This window comes from Lepisosteus platostomus, unplaced genomic scaffold (genome assembly GCF_059453375.1).
Source record: "Lepisosteus platostomus isolate fLepPlt1 unplaced genomic scaffold, fLepPlt1.hap1 Scaffold_40_H1, whole genome shotgun sequence".
Taxonomy (NCBI): domain Eukaryota; kingdom Metazoa; phylum Chordata; class Actinopteri; order Semionotiformes; family Lepisosteidae; genus Lepisosteus; species Lepisosteus platostomus.
Genome location: NW_028291664.1, coordinates 424,592 through 438,551, shown reverse-complemented (window position 1 = coordinate 438,551; position 13,960 = coordinate 424,592). Strand labels below are relative to the sequence as shown.

At 45.8% G+C, this 13,960-nt stretch overlaps 2 non-coding genes across 2 annotated transcripts; one reads left to right on the top strand and one right to left on the bottom strand.

Moving 5' to 3' along the window:
- The first annotated feature begins 5,256 nt into the window (after positions 1-5,256).
- trnas-aga (transfer RNA serine (anticodon AGA)) lies at positions 5,257-5,338 on the top strand. The gene has a single exon. It is a non-coding gene; the product is annotated as a tRNA-Ser (tRNA).
- A 4,474-nt stretch (positions 5,339-9,812) lies between these two features.
- trnas-gcu (transfer RNA serine (anticodon GCU)) lies at positions 9,813-9,894 on the bottom strand. The gene has a single exon. It is a non-coding gene; the product is annotated as a tRNA-Ser (tRNA).
- Positions 9,895-13,960: the final 4,066 nt, after the last annotated feature.

Sequence of the window (13,960 nt, the reverse complement as noted above, 5' to 3'; positions counted from 1 at the left end):
ATAGAAATCTTAATATTTTTAAAATACATGACTTTGCTAAAATTTATTTGAAAATAAAAACGATTACAAACGCCAGCGGATAGAGAGAACAGGGGAGGGATGTTGGTTTTGCATAAGGGGTGGGGCTATAGAAATGAGGTCTATTTGAGAATGTGGAGTTACATGTTCTGGCTGTTGGTGAATTATCGTTGTTGAGTATGGCGTGTTGAGGTATTGATTTTGTGTAATGCTTTATGTTGAAAATTTAGGTGGATTTTGTTTATAATAACGAGGATAAACTGGGATGGGAGGAGGATTTGGTTTTGCATAAGGGGCGGGAATATGATAATTTGAGGAATTTGAGAGAGATTCACAGAGATTCCCTCTGCTGTGACCCAGGGAACCTGCAGTCAGGTAACATTATTTCTCACAACTACCAGGTAGTGAGTGAGATTGACCTGATTGTTCCTGCCTCAACGGCAGGGTTGCCAATACACCCAGTCCCCCAGAAGGGACAGGGAATGAAAGCCAAGCCGGTTTTCTTACAGCCACCAGCTCAGTTTGTCAGTCTGAGTCTGACCAACAGTGGTTCAGCCAGACTGGAGCTGGATGGGCAAGCCACCCGACTGTTAGTGCAGAACATGGAAAAGGGGGGTGTCAGAATCCCCGCCTGCACTGACATGGGCCTGGTGGGTGATGGTGAGTTCGAAGACAGTGAACTAGCTATCCCAGTGCTGGGGCAGCTCCCTGAACCCCTAGAGAGGGAAGGGGGGAGCGAGCAGGTGTCCTACACCCACGTCCAGCGAACGATTGTAAACATGCCGATAGAGGGATTCCTCAATCAGGAAGTGTGCAGGGTGGACCTGAACAGTGAGAATGGAGTAACAATCCCAGATCCCTCAGGTGCTCCAGATAACCACTAAGCCAAGGGTCAGGCATGCTCCACCGCTGCACCACCCCCTGCAGGGTTCCTAGAGCACAGGCATGAACAAATCGAAAAAGCAGATGTCCTGGAAATGGAGGAGCAGCATCAGCAGCTGCGTCAGATCTCCTCAGATTTCCAGGATGTTGGTGCCCAAGATGCCACATGGCATACTGAGAAAGAGACCATGTACATGCTGCGCCAGCTTAGAAAGGGGACAGTCACTCAGAAGGAGATGACTGGGATCAGCCACCCGAAAAGACTTTTGGGAGGACTGATTGCTGCCGCCACTGTTGTGTGTTTGCTATTTCTGGTAGGTTTGTGTGCTACTGGCACTCTCACCCTGACTGCCCCAAGAAGGCAGGTGTCAGAGGTGCCAGAGGGTAGTGACAGACTGTATCAACAGCAGCAAAAGTTGGAAAGCTTAGGGAAAACCCTACAGGCAACTTCCTATGCAACAGGGTTGAATCTTATCCCCCACCTAGTGGACATGATTGTTGGTGTTATACAGTGGGTTTATGCTTGTGTGCAACAGGCCAGAATGTTGACACAAGACCTGTTAAGGGAGCTTAGTGCCACTGTAGCCAGTCTAGCCATAGCACAAATCCTAACCCACTTGATTTCACTCTTCTCAGTAGAGGAGTATGTGACATTAAACCCATTGCTCATAGCTCACCCAGAAGGCAATCCAAGATTGAATTCGGTTCCAAATCTTGAGATGGGTATGGCTACCAAAGCTATCCATTGGCTGTGTCTAACTGATCCACCAATGAAGGGTGTAAAGCTACTAACGAGCAGAGGGAGGTTAATGAACCCCATGAAGAGCAGGTGGGAAGTAAATGGCTGGTCAGCACACCACATTTAACTGTCACTATAACTTGTGACAGGCATGATACAGCTACCACAATGCAGCTACCTAACCAACAGTTTCCTGCAAGTTCCCAAGGAGGCCATAGTACAGCATGGTAACTTAACACTGTACGGTGTGCAACCAGACAACATAAGACCAAACTTGAGGTCGTGGATGCCTTCAGGTGCCACACTATTGAATTGGATAGAAATCCAAGAAACAGTAAGCCCTGAAGATGTACAGGTAGTTAGTTTGCTTTAATGGAACAAACCTCCAAACCACCCTGGCAGGTGCCCAACACAGGTGTCATGGTTCATCAGGGGGGCTGGGAACAGGAACCGGTGTTATTGTAACACTGGTGCTGGGAAGCTGGATCATGACTGACAATGTACTCTGAATGCTGTACTCTTACATCAAGATGTACTCCGGGTAGCACGAATGAGTCAAAGGTAGCATTTCAAAAGAAAGGAAGTTACCTCTTCCCCAAATATCTGCCTACAGAGGTATCAGATACTGACAGTGAACTTCCTGATTTGTAATGCCTAGACTGAGATGATGTCTCCTACCTTGTTTATACATACTCCAGATGTTATTCATCCTGTTTGTTCCCAATGCTGGTTCCGGTATGAATTCTCGAGGAGTAATGTGGACATTTAAGGTTAATGTTCTAATGACAAGGGACATCACTTAACTCTGTTTTGTTTTGAAGGCAACAACGCCTCAGGACCTCGTGACCTTCAAAAAGGGGGGATATGTAGAGGCAATGCTTGTTAATAAGACAGAATTAAGTGTTGCTGTGCTTTCCCAAATGAGGCCCCATCTCTCTCTTCATCTCTGTGGCTGCACCACAGAGAAACTATTCATGCAGGCTGATTTAAAGATGTTTTCTTTTGATAAGGGACAGCTCCCAAATGGGGATGCACTTAGCTGAGCCTGGCTATCATGATCAATGGTCATCCATTGGCGCCTATCTGTCTAGGGAGTGCCAGATGGACATCTGGATTGCATTCCTAGGTGTCAGGAGTAAGTGACTCATATCTCACCTTGATCAACCAGTCAGGGATTGGTAGGGCCATGTAACCCATGTGGGACTCTGATGCCCATTAAACTTTCAGCCAATGACAAGCTGAAGTTCCTCCAGGTAAAAACAGGCAACAGAGAGCCTGGAGAAGGAGAACTAGTAGGACTATTCCAGTAGGAGAATTCTAAGGAGAATTCCAGGGGTGCAAGACAAATCCATGGCAGGACGGCCCAGGAGCAGAAGGCTCCCAAGGGCAGGACATTCTCACAGCGCGCCTCTTGACCATCCTGAGACTCAGCCCGGACAACCACGGAACGGCCAGTGCGTCTGAGTGCCAGTACTTTCCTCTGTTCTAAAAGTCGAGAGCGGAGGTTGCCACGAGTAACCAGAGGATCCACCCGAGGTTAGCATCAGCAGCAAACCTCGTGAACAGGTCAGAACTGTGGACAGCTGAATCACTATTCAGAACAAGCGCTTCATCAGGAACGAATCGGTCCTCTTCCTGACCTGCTGGGACCCACAGTCATCTTTTCTCCTGTGCACAAACTTTGCTAGTTAAAGCCAACACTAACTAGCCGGTCAGTGAGCATCAGCAGCGCACCGTCGCAAGCAGCACAGCACAGCCTGGCACCTAGCCAGAGAGTGCGGATTGGACAGCAACAGCCTGCAACTGTTCCTTTGTGCCCACAGGAGATCTGAATCCCGAGAGATTGGATGAGTATTCAACTTCACTGCATTACAGCTCGAGAATTCCATTGTTATCCCAACCAGTTGATATCAGTTTAATTCCTAAGAGTTATGTACTTGTTTTGAGTATCTAATGTAGAAGTTGTAATCAAGTTCAATTATGAAACGGTCTAGATGAATGATATACTGAACGTATGTCCTCTTGATATATGTAACTCTTTGTAACTGAATGAATATATACCTTTTGTATTCTGATAACCCTCTCGATAAGATCTGTTAGGTTTACATGCATATTCTATGTATTAATAAATGTATCCTCGTGTATTAGTACCTGTGTGTGTGCGTTGTTTGAGTTATATCGCATAGTTGGATTCTAAAGCCATTAAAATAATTATTTTTGTGACTTACACAAAAATAATTTTTGGCTACAATTAATAATTGTCCCCGTAAATGCCCAAACTCTACAGAACTGGTGCCTCGTGAGAGCACACTACACCAGCTTCCGCGGGCTTGCAATACAATCGGCGAAAGCGAAAGCGAGAGCAAGGTGTTTAAAGACAGATTTTGTCGTGGTGACATCATGGTAGAAAGAAACGAACTTGTTACGTCTCAACAGAAACGCTCTTTAGCTCTTTCGGCTTTATGCAGAGAACAGCGTCTGTCGAGATCACTTTTGAGTCAGCGGGAAACGCCCTGTGCTGTCAGTTTGATTTCATATTGCTCGTAGCGGCGCCCGGCTTTTGTCTGTCAAACGTTAGGTTGTGCTCCTTCATGCTGCATCGTCGGCATGAGTGGAGCTTTTTAAACGTCTGTACTTACTGCGCCCCATAAGAAATCGTTTGTCCCCGTTCAAAAGAGATTGTGCGATGTCCTGCAGGGTTCGCAAAGCAAACCTTTGACAGTTTGAAAAGAGGAATTTATTCTGCTTCCTGTGCGTGCAGTAGTTACAAAGTTGAACGTCTTTACACGATCTGCTGCAGTTTTCAGTGGGCGGGCTTTGTCAGATGGCTTGGAAAAACGCACTGTGTTTCGGCTCGGGAAACATCATGAGCAGCTATACTGTGTATAGCTGACTTTTAACGCATACAGAATTCATTAGAAATCATTGATTTCTCCAATTAACAAGGGTCCCTTAAAGGATGAGTCAAAGTAACGTTTAATCAGATTAGTTTCCTTAGAGCTGGTTCAGAGTTTGCTCAAGAGTGTACCTTTCACAGATGCGCAAAGAAGAATGTTGGGGGTGCACGCTTCAAGGCGCCTTACAGCTATAGGGAGCGATTCGAGATGATTCGTGGCGTGTGCTCGTTCCCATATACCGTACGCCCCGGGGTGCAGTGCTAAGATGACGTACAATACCGCTTGGGCACGTAACGGCGTTATATGCAAGTGCGGGACGTGAGGGTTTTCGTTTGTTCGTTTTGTTTTGCTCTGCTTTGCTTTGTTTTGCTTTCCATCGCGTTGGTAAGAGCGTAAATAAAAAGGCGATTCCTGCGTCTACCACTAATGTAAGAGCTATTTCAAGTGCGACGTGGTGCGGCTTTTCAAATGCTTGTGGGCATTTCTCTGTTGTTGATTCTTTTTTTGTGTGTAACAAAGTGGCATTTTCATGTCCGGACGGGGAGACTTTATCATTCCGACATGAAGCCACCCTTAAGTCCTCTGAGGCGTGTCTGTCTGCAAGGCTTGTATTTTGGAAATGTTTTTTTGAAACGGAGAACGACTTTGAAATAGGCTTCCGCCGGCGCCTCGCGATCCAGGTAAGATTGTATCAAAAACGCAGCCGCGGCGGGGCGTGCTGTAGTCGTGGCCGAGTGGTTAAGGCGATGGACTAGAAATCAATTGGGGTCTCCCCGCGCAGGTTCGAATCCTGCCGACTACGTTGTCCACCTCCTGTCGTTGTGTTCCGGCGCAAGCAAAGAAACGTGCCTCTTTGCTGTTCCTGGTGGTTTTAAAACGCCAAATCGCTTGTACCCGCTGCCTTAGAAATAAATTCTTCAGCGTCTGCGAATGGCATTTTGCAGCTGGAAGCAGATGTCGACGCTTTTTGCACAGAGCACCAAAAAAGCGTCTTTTTTGAAGGCCCAGGCACTGAGCATTGGTGGTTCAGTGGTCGAATTCTTGCCTGCCCCGCTGGAGGCTCGGGTTCGATTCCCGGCCAATGCAGTGGCTTTTGCAGCGAGCGGCTCCATCACTTGCATCCCCTTGCAACTCGCAACTGAAAACCCACTGAAGCTAAGCAGGTGTGAGCCAGGTCAGTACCCGGATGAGGGTGAGCTACAGGGAAAAACAAAGCTTCCAGCTGGAAGCGGTGTTAATGGTGCCGGCGGGGGGGCGCTCACCCTGAGGTCTGTGCGGGTCCTAATGCCCCAGTATAGTGACGGATATGCTGTGTTGTAAAAGGGCGCTGTCTTTTGGATGAGATGTAAAACCGAGGTCACAGCGCTCTGTGGTCATTAAAAATGACCACCAAAACCTTTGACAAAAGCTCTTGGTAATTGATGGTCTTCAATAATGCTTCTCCTTTAGGTACATTTTAAATCAGCTGAAAAATGCTGTGAAATGGGGGGGCACTTCAGGCCAGTGTAGGATTTGGGTTACAAGAACCATGAAACTGCACAAGAAAGCCCGTACACTGAATTAAACGGCTTTCTATTCAAAGGAGGGCAAAAGAAATTCCCTGAGTTTGATTTTTTGCAGCACAGAGAGGAGCACTGTCGTGAGGCCGGTTAGCTCAGTTGGTTAGAGCGTGGTGCTAATAACGCCTAATCGTACGGGCCAGGTCCTTTTCTCCTTTCTTACCAAAGCTGTTAGGTTCCTTTCCGTGGTGAGATGGGTTGTCATGCAACACTGCCACATAGTGCCGACAGACAAGAGTGTTGCGGGAGAAGAGAAAAGTGTTTGAAGATTTAAGAGTGTCTTAGGTGGAGCCAAAATCAAGTGTCACAAATGAAAGTGGTTGGATTTCCAATGTTTAATATGGTAAAAATAAGCAGAAGTTATCTGCCGGTCCGGCACAGTCTGCCATGCTTTTGTCATATACTGTAAAGTGGTGTCGAACTGGGTGTCGAACTGGAGCCTCACCATTTGCATATGTGAGGCTCCAGTTATACATCGAGTGTCACATTAAATGACAAAAATGAAGAGAGTTAAAGCAGCTGGAGAGGTTTTCTTACAACTTTTGAGCTGACACAGTTTTGGAAAATGTTTCCTTCACGCTGCACTGTACAATATAGGCAGCCAAGAGTCTCCAAAACAAAACAGAATTGACAGATAGGAGAAAATTCCCACTCGTCCTGAAGTTCCCAAAATCCAGCACTGAGCGTAAACAAAGTGTCTAAGTAGCGTGGGAACACTAACCCTAGCTGGAGTTTGAGCAAACCAGCACTGAGCGTAAAAAGATGAGTCAAAGTAACGTCTAATCGGATTAGTTTCCTTAGAGCTGGTTCAGAGTTTGCTCAAGAGTTTACCTTTCACAGATGCGCAAAGAAGAATGTTGGGGGTGCACGCTTCAAGGCACCTTACAGCTGTAGAGACTGATTCGAGACGATTCATGGCGTGTGCTCGTTCCCATATACCGTACGCCCCGGGGTGCAGTGCTAGGATGACGTACAATACCGCTTGGGCACGTAACGGCGTTATATGCAAGTGCGGGACGTGAGGGTTTTCGTTTGTTCGTTTTGTTTTGCTCTGCTTTGATTTGTTTTGCTTTCCATCGCGTTGGTAAGAGCGTAAATAAAAAGGCGATTCCTGCGTCTACCACTAAGGTAAGAGCTATTTCAAGTGCGGCGTGGTGCGGCTTTTCAAATGCTCAACAGGATGACTTCGCATGCACGCGTGCTTTCATGCAGTCGTGTGTGCAACCATGTCTGCTTACGTGCAAACGGGCGTGGTTTCATGTATGCAAAAAACTTTCCTGGGCTCTTCTGAAGCACATAAAATTATTTGGAGATATACATTTGTCTTGTTTTCCTCTTAGGCTCTAGAATTGATAACTTTTTTTTCATTTTTGGCATTTTTCATAATTTTCTAGAAAGTGGTTGCAAGCCCGATATCATGCAAAGAAACTTCAGGATTCGGGGATCAGTCAATGGATTTTCTTCAAAGTTGGATTTTTGCACTCTGTGGACCAAGAGATGTTGTTCTATAATGTTTTTTTTTTTTTCAAATTTAAAAATATCATTTTTTCATGGAGCTTTGAATGGGATGGATTCACCCTCCTTTAGCCAGGACAGAGCTCCAGGAGCCTGCGTAGGATTCTAGCTTTCTCCCCTTGCAGGCACCTGGCACAGAAGACAATATTTTTTTCCTTAAAATCTTTTTTTTTGTGTTCCTTGTTGTTCCAAACTTAATTTTAATCACTTTTAATTAGAGATTTTATTAAAAATAGTGCAATAAATGACTAATTTCACAAAAATTAATGTAATATAAAACGGATGTTTTCAACTTTATTGTAGTGTTTTAGAAACTAATATGTCGTCAAAAATGGTTGTTTTTCACTCCTATGAATGAAAACTGTTGTTATATGATGTTTTTTTTTTCAAATTTTAAATGATCATTTTTTCATGGAGCTTTGAAGGGGATGGATTCACCCTCCTTTAGCCAGGACAGAGCTCCAGGAGCCTGGGTAGGATTCTAGCTTTCTCCCCTTGCAGGCACCTGGCACAGAAGACATCATTTTTTTCCTTAAAATCTTTTTTTTTTTGTGTTCCTTGTTGCTCCAAACTTAATTCTATTCACTTTTAATTAGAGATTATATTAAAAATAGTGCAAGAAATGACTAATTTCACTAAAAATACTAAAAGTAATATAAAACGGATGTTTTTAACTTTATTGTAGTGTTTTAGAAACTAATATGTCTTCAAAAATGGTTATTTTTCACTCCTAGGAATGAAAGCTGTTGTTATATGATGTTTATTTTCAAATTTTGAAAAAGCAAAGGATTCTAGCTTTCTCCCCTTGCAGGCATCGGACACAGAGAACCTCATGGTTTTCCTAAAAATCATTTTTTATGTTCCCTGGTGTTCCAAACTTAGTTTTAATCAATTTTAATTTGTTATGTTACAAACAGGGTAATAAAGTCTTAATTGGACTATAACTAATGTCATATTGTCTGCTACAAAACTGATATTTTCAGCTCTATTGTAGAGATTCTAGAATCAACTAATAAAGAATTGAAATAAAAAAAGGGCATAAGAAGACATTACCAACAACGACCACATGATGGAGATATTGTCTAGACATTACCAACAACGACCACAAGATGGAGATATTGTCTAGACATTACCAACAACGACCACAAGATGGAGATATTTTCCAAAGAGGCAAGAGGGGCAAAGCTGCGATAAGGTAAAATCATTTTTTGAAAGAGATTGTTGTCAGAATGCACATCCGTATCCCAAACAGAATCTCTAGTAAAATATGATCATTTGTGAAACAGGCAAATGAGTGTCAGCTACAATATGATTGCTACATATCTGCATTTGTTGGTATTTAAGGAGTAAGAGTGCAGGTTTAAACCTGCGATCCAGTGTGTTGAAGAATTTCACAACACTACCTCTAGCACATATGGAAATAAATCCTCATAATGATTATTGCCCTGGGCATGTACCAAAAAAGCAGTGAGCATATATATATATATCACTGGGTTGAAGCTAGAAACACAGAATAACTGCAAACACATCCTAAATACAGTGTTCCAGCACCTTTGACCTCATCCAGAACGTATCATTTCTTGAAAGGGATTGCTGTCCGAATGCACATCTGAATCCCAAACAGAATCTCTAGTAAAATACGATCATTTGTGAAACAGGCAAATGACTGTCTCAGGGGCCCATTTCTCATTGTCAGACACATGTATGCAATGCTTTCACTGTGCATTGAGCAATAGGGATCAAAAACACCGCAGGTAAGGTTAGAAGTCATGTTCTATGATCATTTCTTTCAGCATTAGGGACTAAATATACTAAACGTATGATGCTAAAATGTTATTTTTACATATATTAATGTAATAAATGATTGCTTATGCTTTATAAACAAATCTAATTATAATAAAAGCTTAAGTTTTGTATTTATCTTGTACCATAGAACATGATTTTCTTTGTATTTCAAGCCCACAAAGTGTCCAAATGATGCACCTTTGACCTCATCCAGAACGTATCATTTCTTGAAAGGGATTGCTGTCCGAATGCACATCTGAATCCCAAACAGAATCTCTAGTAAAATACGATCATTTGTGAAACAGGCAAATGACTGTCTCAGGGGCCCATTTCTCATTGTCAGACACATGTATGCAATGCTTTCACTGTGCATTGAGCAATAGGGATCAAAAACAGAATGGAAACAGACATGGAAACCAACGAGGATGGGATTTGAACCCATGCGTGCAAAGCACAATGGATTAGCAATCCATCGCCTTAACCACTCGGCCACCTCGTTAACAAAACTGGGCTGTCCCAACTGGGTTGGCGCGCTCCAGATGATCTTTTTCTTTTTTTTCCCTCGTACTCGAGGGTCATTTTCCTGTTCCACATGCGATTTCAACATTTTCCTTGGGAGATGTCAAGCCAGCAAGCCACTGCTGTGGTTCAGTGGCCAGCGTGGAGTTCAGTGGCCCTGTTGTACACAGAAAGCACATTGAGCTCCTTGGACATGAAAAGTTCCAGATAAAAGCCATTTGTCATCCTTTCTCTTGGTGTCGATGTTGCTATTGTATGTAAAGGTGGCAACTTGCTCAGCGAGCAGGCGGAGCACACACCGAATGCAGATGTGTCTGAGTGGTGTGTCCAAGTGGCTGCAAAAGGACAGCACTCCTGGGGCGCTGTGGCTTAGTTGGTTAAAGCGCCTGTCTAGTAAACAGGAGGCCCTGGGTCTGAATCCCAGTGGATAACCGCCTACGGCTAGACTTAATTAAATGCAAGTATTCATTTCCTGTCTTTAACACGACTTGTTTTTCTTAAAATGGATGCAACTTGCAAAACATGAAATACAAACCTTGCTAATCAGCGCTAGCAGCTGGCAAAAAAAAAGAAGTCAGCAATGTTTTTTTTCTTTAACCTTAACCCTGCTAATGGAGAAGAGTTAAACGACCGAGTCTATGCAGCTTAAACGGTGCGCACGTCGGGTTCTTAGCTGAAAGGGTGGTAAATCACGCTCACCCCAGTCCTTAATCTTTTAAAGAGGATACAAAATTGAACCTAGTCGCCACATCACATACATCCTGTTCAATGATAAAAAGGTAACATCTATCCTCGCTCCAGAGTAAATCTCACGTTGAGGGCATATTTTTTTTCACTTTACCGTGAATCGGGCTCGGCTGCACAGAGGAGAGAGCAGAGCAATGAGGTCACGGGGACAGGGGAGTCACACGCTGGCTGTTTGAACACGCGGAAGATCACTGAGGGATCCACAGTATATGGACCCTCCGTGCGCAATCAGTCCGCACTCCGGACTCTGAAACCTGCCATCCGAGTTAAGATCTCGGCAGAACCTGAAGCGCAGTTCCTTCTTAAAACGTAATCTGGTGAGCATTTCTAGAATCGTACTTGTATAGATGCAGCCTTTAATGTGTTGCTAGGTTAAAATTGATGACTTCTTGTATTTCAGTAGGCAACTGCCCTCTTGATTTTGGATTTAATTTCTTTATTACAGTGGCGCTTTTATGAAGCCAAGGGACCAGGGAGCTGCCCCAGTTCTGGGATGGCCAGTTCGAAATCATAGAAACTATTGTCAATTCCAGTCCCATGTCAGTGCGAGCAGGGATTTTGACATCTTGTTTTGCTATGTTCTGCACCAACAGGCAGGTGGCTCGGCCATTCCGTTCCAGTTTGGGGGTACAACAGACTGCTAGGTTCAGTCTGATAAACTGAGCTGATGGTTGGAAGAAAACCATCTCAGCGTCCATTCTCTGTCCCTTCTTTAGGACAAGGCGTACCGGAAACCCTGCTGTTGACGCAGGAACGATCAGGTCCGATTCGTTTACTACCTGGCAGGCCTGAGGAATCGTCTGACCTGACCGAATGTTCTCGGGGTCACCGCTTAGAGAGTGGGCATCTGGGTCCACCCGTTTCCACAGCACACTGTTTACTGTGTCCAGCTGGGCGCCCAGTCGAACCAATAGGTCTGCACCAATGCAGACCGAATGGGTCAGCTGAGGTGCTACCTGGAAGTAGTGAGCAAACTTCCTTTTTCCGATGGAGATGGAAGCTACACAGCTTCCTTTGCTCCAAATGGACCTATGAGGTGGGGGTGCCCACCACAGAACCTGTGACTGCGTCACCAGGGTCACCTGACAGCTTCGCGACAGGTCCTCGAACAGACCTTCACTGATTATGGACTTCTCAGAGCTGAGGCTAAGAATTACATCATCAACCTGCACTTCTGCCACCTGGACCCCCTCCCACCACCATGGGGTGGTAGTCCTGGACCCCCTGAGGTACCAGGGTGCACAGAAAGGACTCCCATTCATTACCGGACAGGGAGATCCACTCTTCTTCAGGGATGAAAAGGGGGTGTGCTTTACCTGGCGGGTCAAGCAGCTGCTCGGAGCACTGCTCCTGTAGTTGGGAGACCGTGGGAGTGCTGGCCTGGGCAGGACTTCCCTGTAGTTTTGGAAAGCAAGAAGAGACATTTATTCTCGTCCAGAGGAACCAGGAGGAACCTCCAACTCAGCTATAGTGTTCAGTGGGCACTGTGTGATCACAGTATAACCACTGAATCCCCCTTTTTGCTGTGCAACAGGCTTAGGGTTTTTGACCTGAGCCCACAATTTTCCACGCTGGCAGTCCACCAGAGGCTCCAGCCTGTCAAGCAGGTCTTGGCCAATGAGTAGTGGCTCTCTTTTTAACCTAGAGATGTAAACAGGATGCACCATGTTCATTGGCCCGAACCTAAGTGCCACCCACACTCGGTGTGTGATCCTGGCATGATCCTGGGTATAGCTGGAAATATCTATCTTACACGGTTCTACCTTAAGTCTGATGCCTTTTCCTTTCGCTACTCGTTTGAGCTCGCTGAGTAGATCGGCTGACATCAAACTAATTTCAGCCCCAGTGTCAATCAGTGCTTCTCTATCTAAGACGTTTTCAAGAAAAACCTTGATATAAATACGCCTTGCTTTGCCTTTCTGGCTGAGATTCCCTAAGAATTGTTGGAAGCCTGCCTTTTCTTTGACTTCAGGGGCGGGGTCAGCGCCCAACTCAGAGTCACAGCCTTCTTCCAGGCAGGAACCCTCCCACCCAATCAGATAGACTGAGGGAGGGGCTTGGGACGGATCCCCGCCTCCTCCAGTGAGAAGGGGCGTGGTCCCCCTAAGCTCATTCACACTTCTGGCATTCGGTGCGGAAGGTTTACCCTGTCCTGATCTCTCAGGCAGGGCTTGTTCAAGCCTGGCCAGGCGGGCTGCAGTCGACTCCCTGCGTCCAGTCTTATGATAGACTCTGCCTGAGCCCTTGCCTTCCCCGTAGCGCTCACGGCGGCTCTGACGCTTAGTGCGGTCCTGCCTGCCTATTTTGTGCCGGGGCTTAGCGAGCTCAGGAACCTCAGCTGCCTCGAGCTGAGGCGAGTCGTCAACCCTGCTGGCTTTAGTGGCGAACACGGCCGTTTTAGCAGGTTTTCGCTCTGAGGAAGCAGAGACTTCAGCTCCCCAGGCTTTTTGAGCCAACCTTCTAATGTCAGCCATTTTCATCGCTGTGTGTGCATCACAATCATTTTCCTGACTGAGGGATGCAGATTAGCAATGAATAAACCTTTGAAATTCACGTTCTCTTCGCAACCCTCTTCATTCCGCCCTGCAAAATAAGTGCGCCTAAGCCTCTGATAATAGTCGCGAGGGGCTTCAGCTTTTTCGTGCTTAATATGGTGCACAGCAGCCACGGCAGCTATGGGATCGATAAAAGCCGAAAATTCTCCGATCATTGCCTGACACAGCTCCTCAAAGCAATTACAGACTTCCGGTCCTTGTCTAGACATCCACTCGTGGATCGCTCGGCTGGTAGTTTTCCTTACTTACATAGCCTTTTCCTGTTCGGACGCTTCGGGCATAAACTGCAAAGTATATCTCAGCTCATCGATGTAGGTCTCCACATTATTCCCTGACACTGACGGGTCAAACCTTTCTACATCTTTGGCTAACTGCCTCAGGGAGTGGAGGTTAATTTTTACGGTTTCTCCGCGGGCAGGGAGACGGCCGTGATCAGGAGCAGGGGGTCTATGCCTGAACTGACTCGCCCTTGCGTTTCGCGCAGGACTCGGCGATCTCCCCCATGCCGATCCGACCACAGACCCTGGCCGGGAGAAACCTCCTCCCGGCGCGCTGGGTGAGCGCTCCGGGCTGCTAGGTGGGCTGGCATGCAAGTGGGATCTAGTCTATTTTGCTTCCAGTACGGCAGCATCTGACTCCTTTTGCCTTTCCTGGCTGAGCTCATTTAAACTCTCAATTTCTTTTTCTTTTTCTTTCGAGCTCCCTTCCAGGTCTCTCCTAGCTACCTCAGCCGCAGTTTCTCTA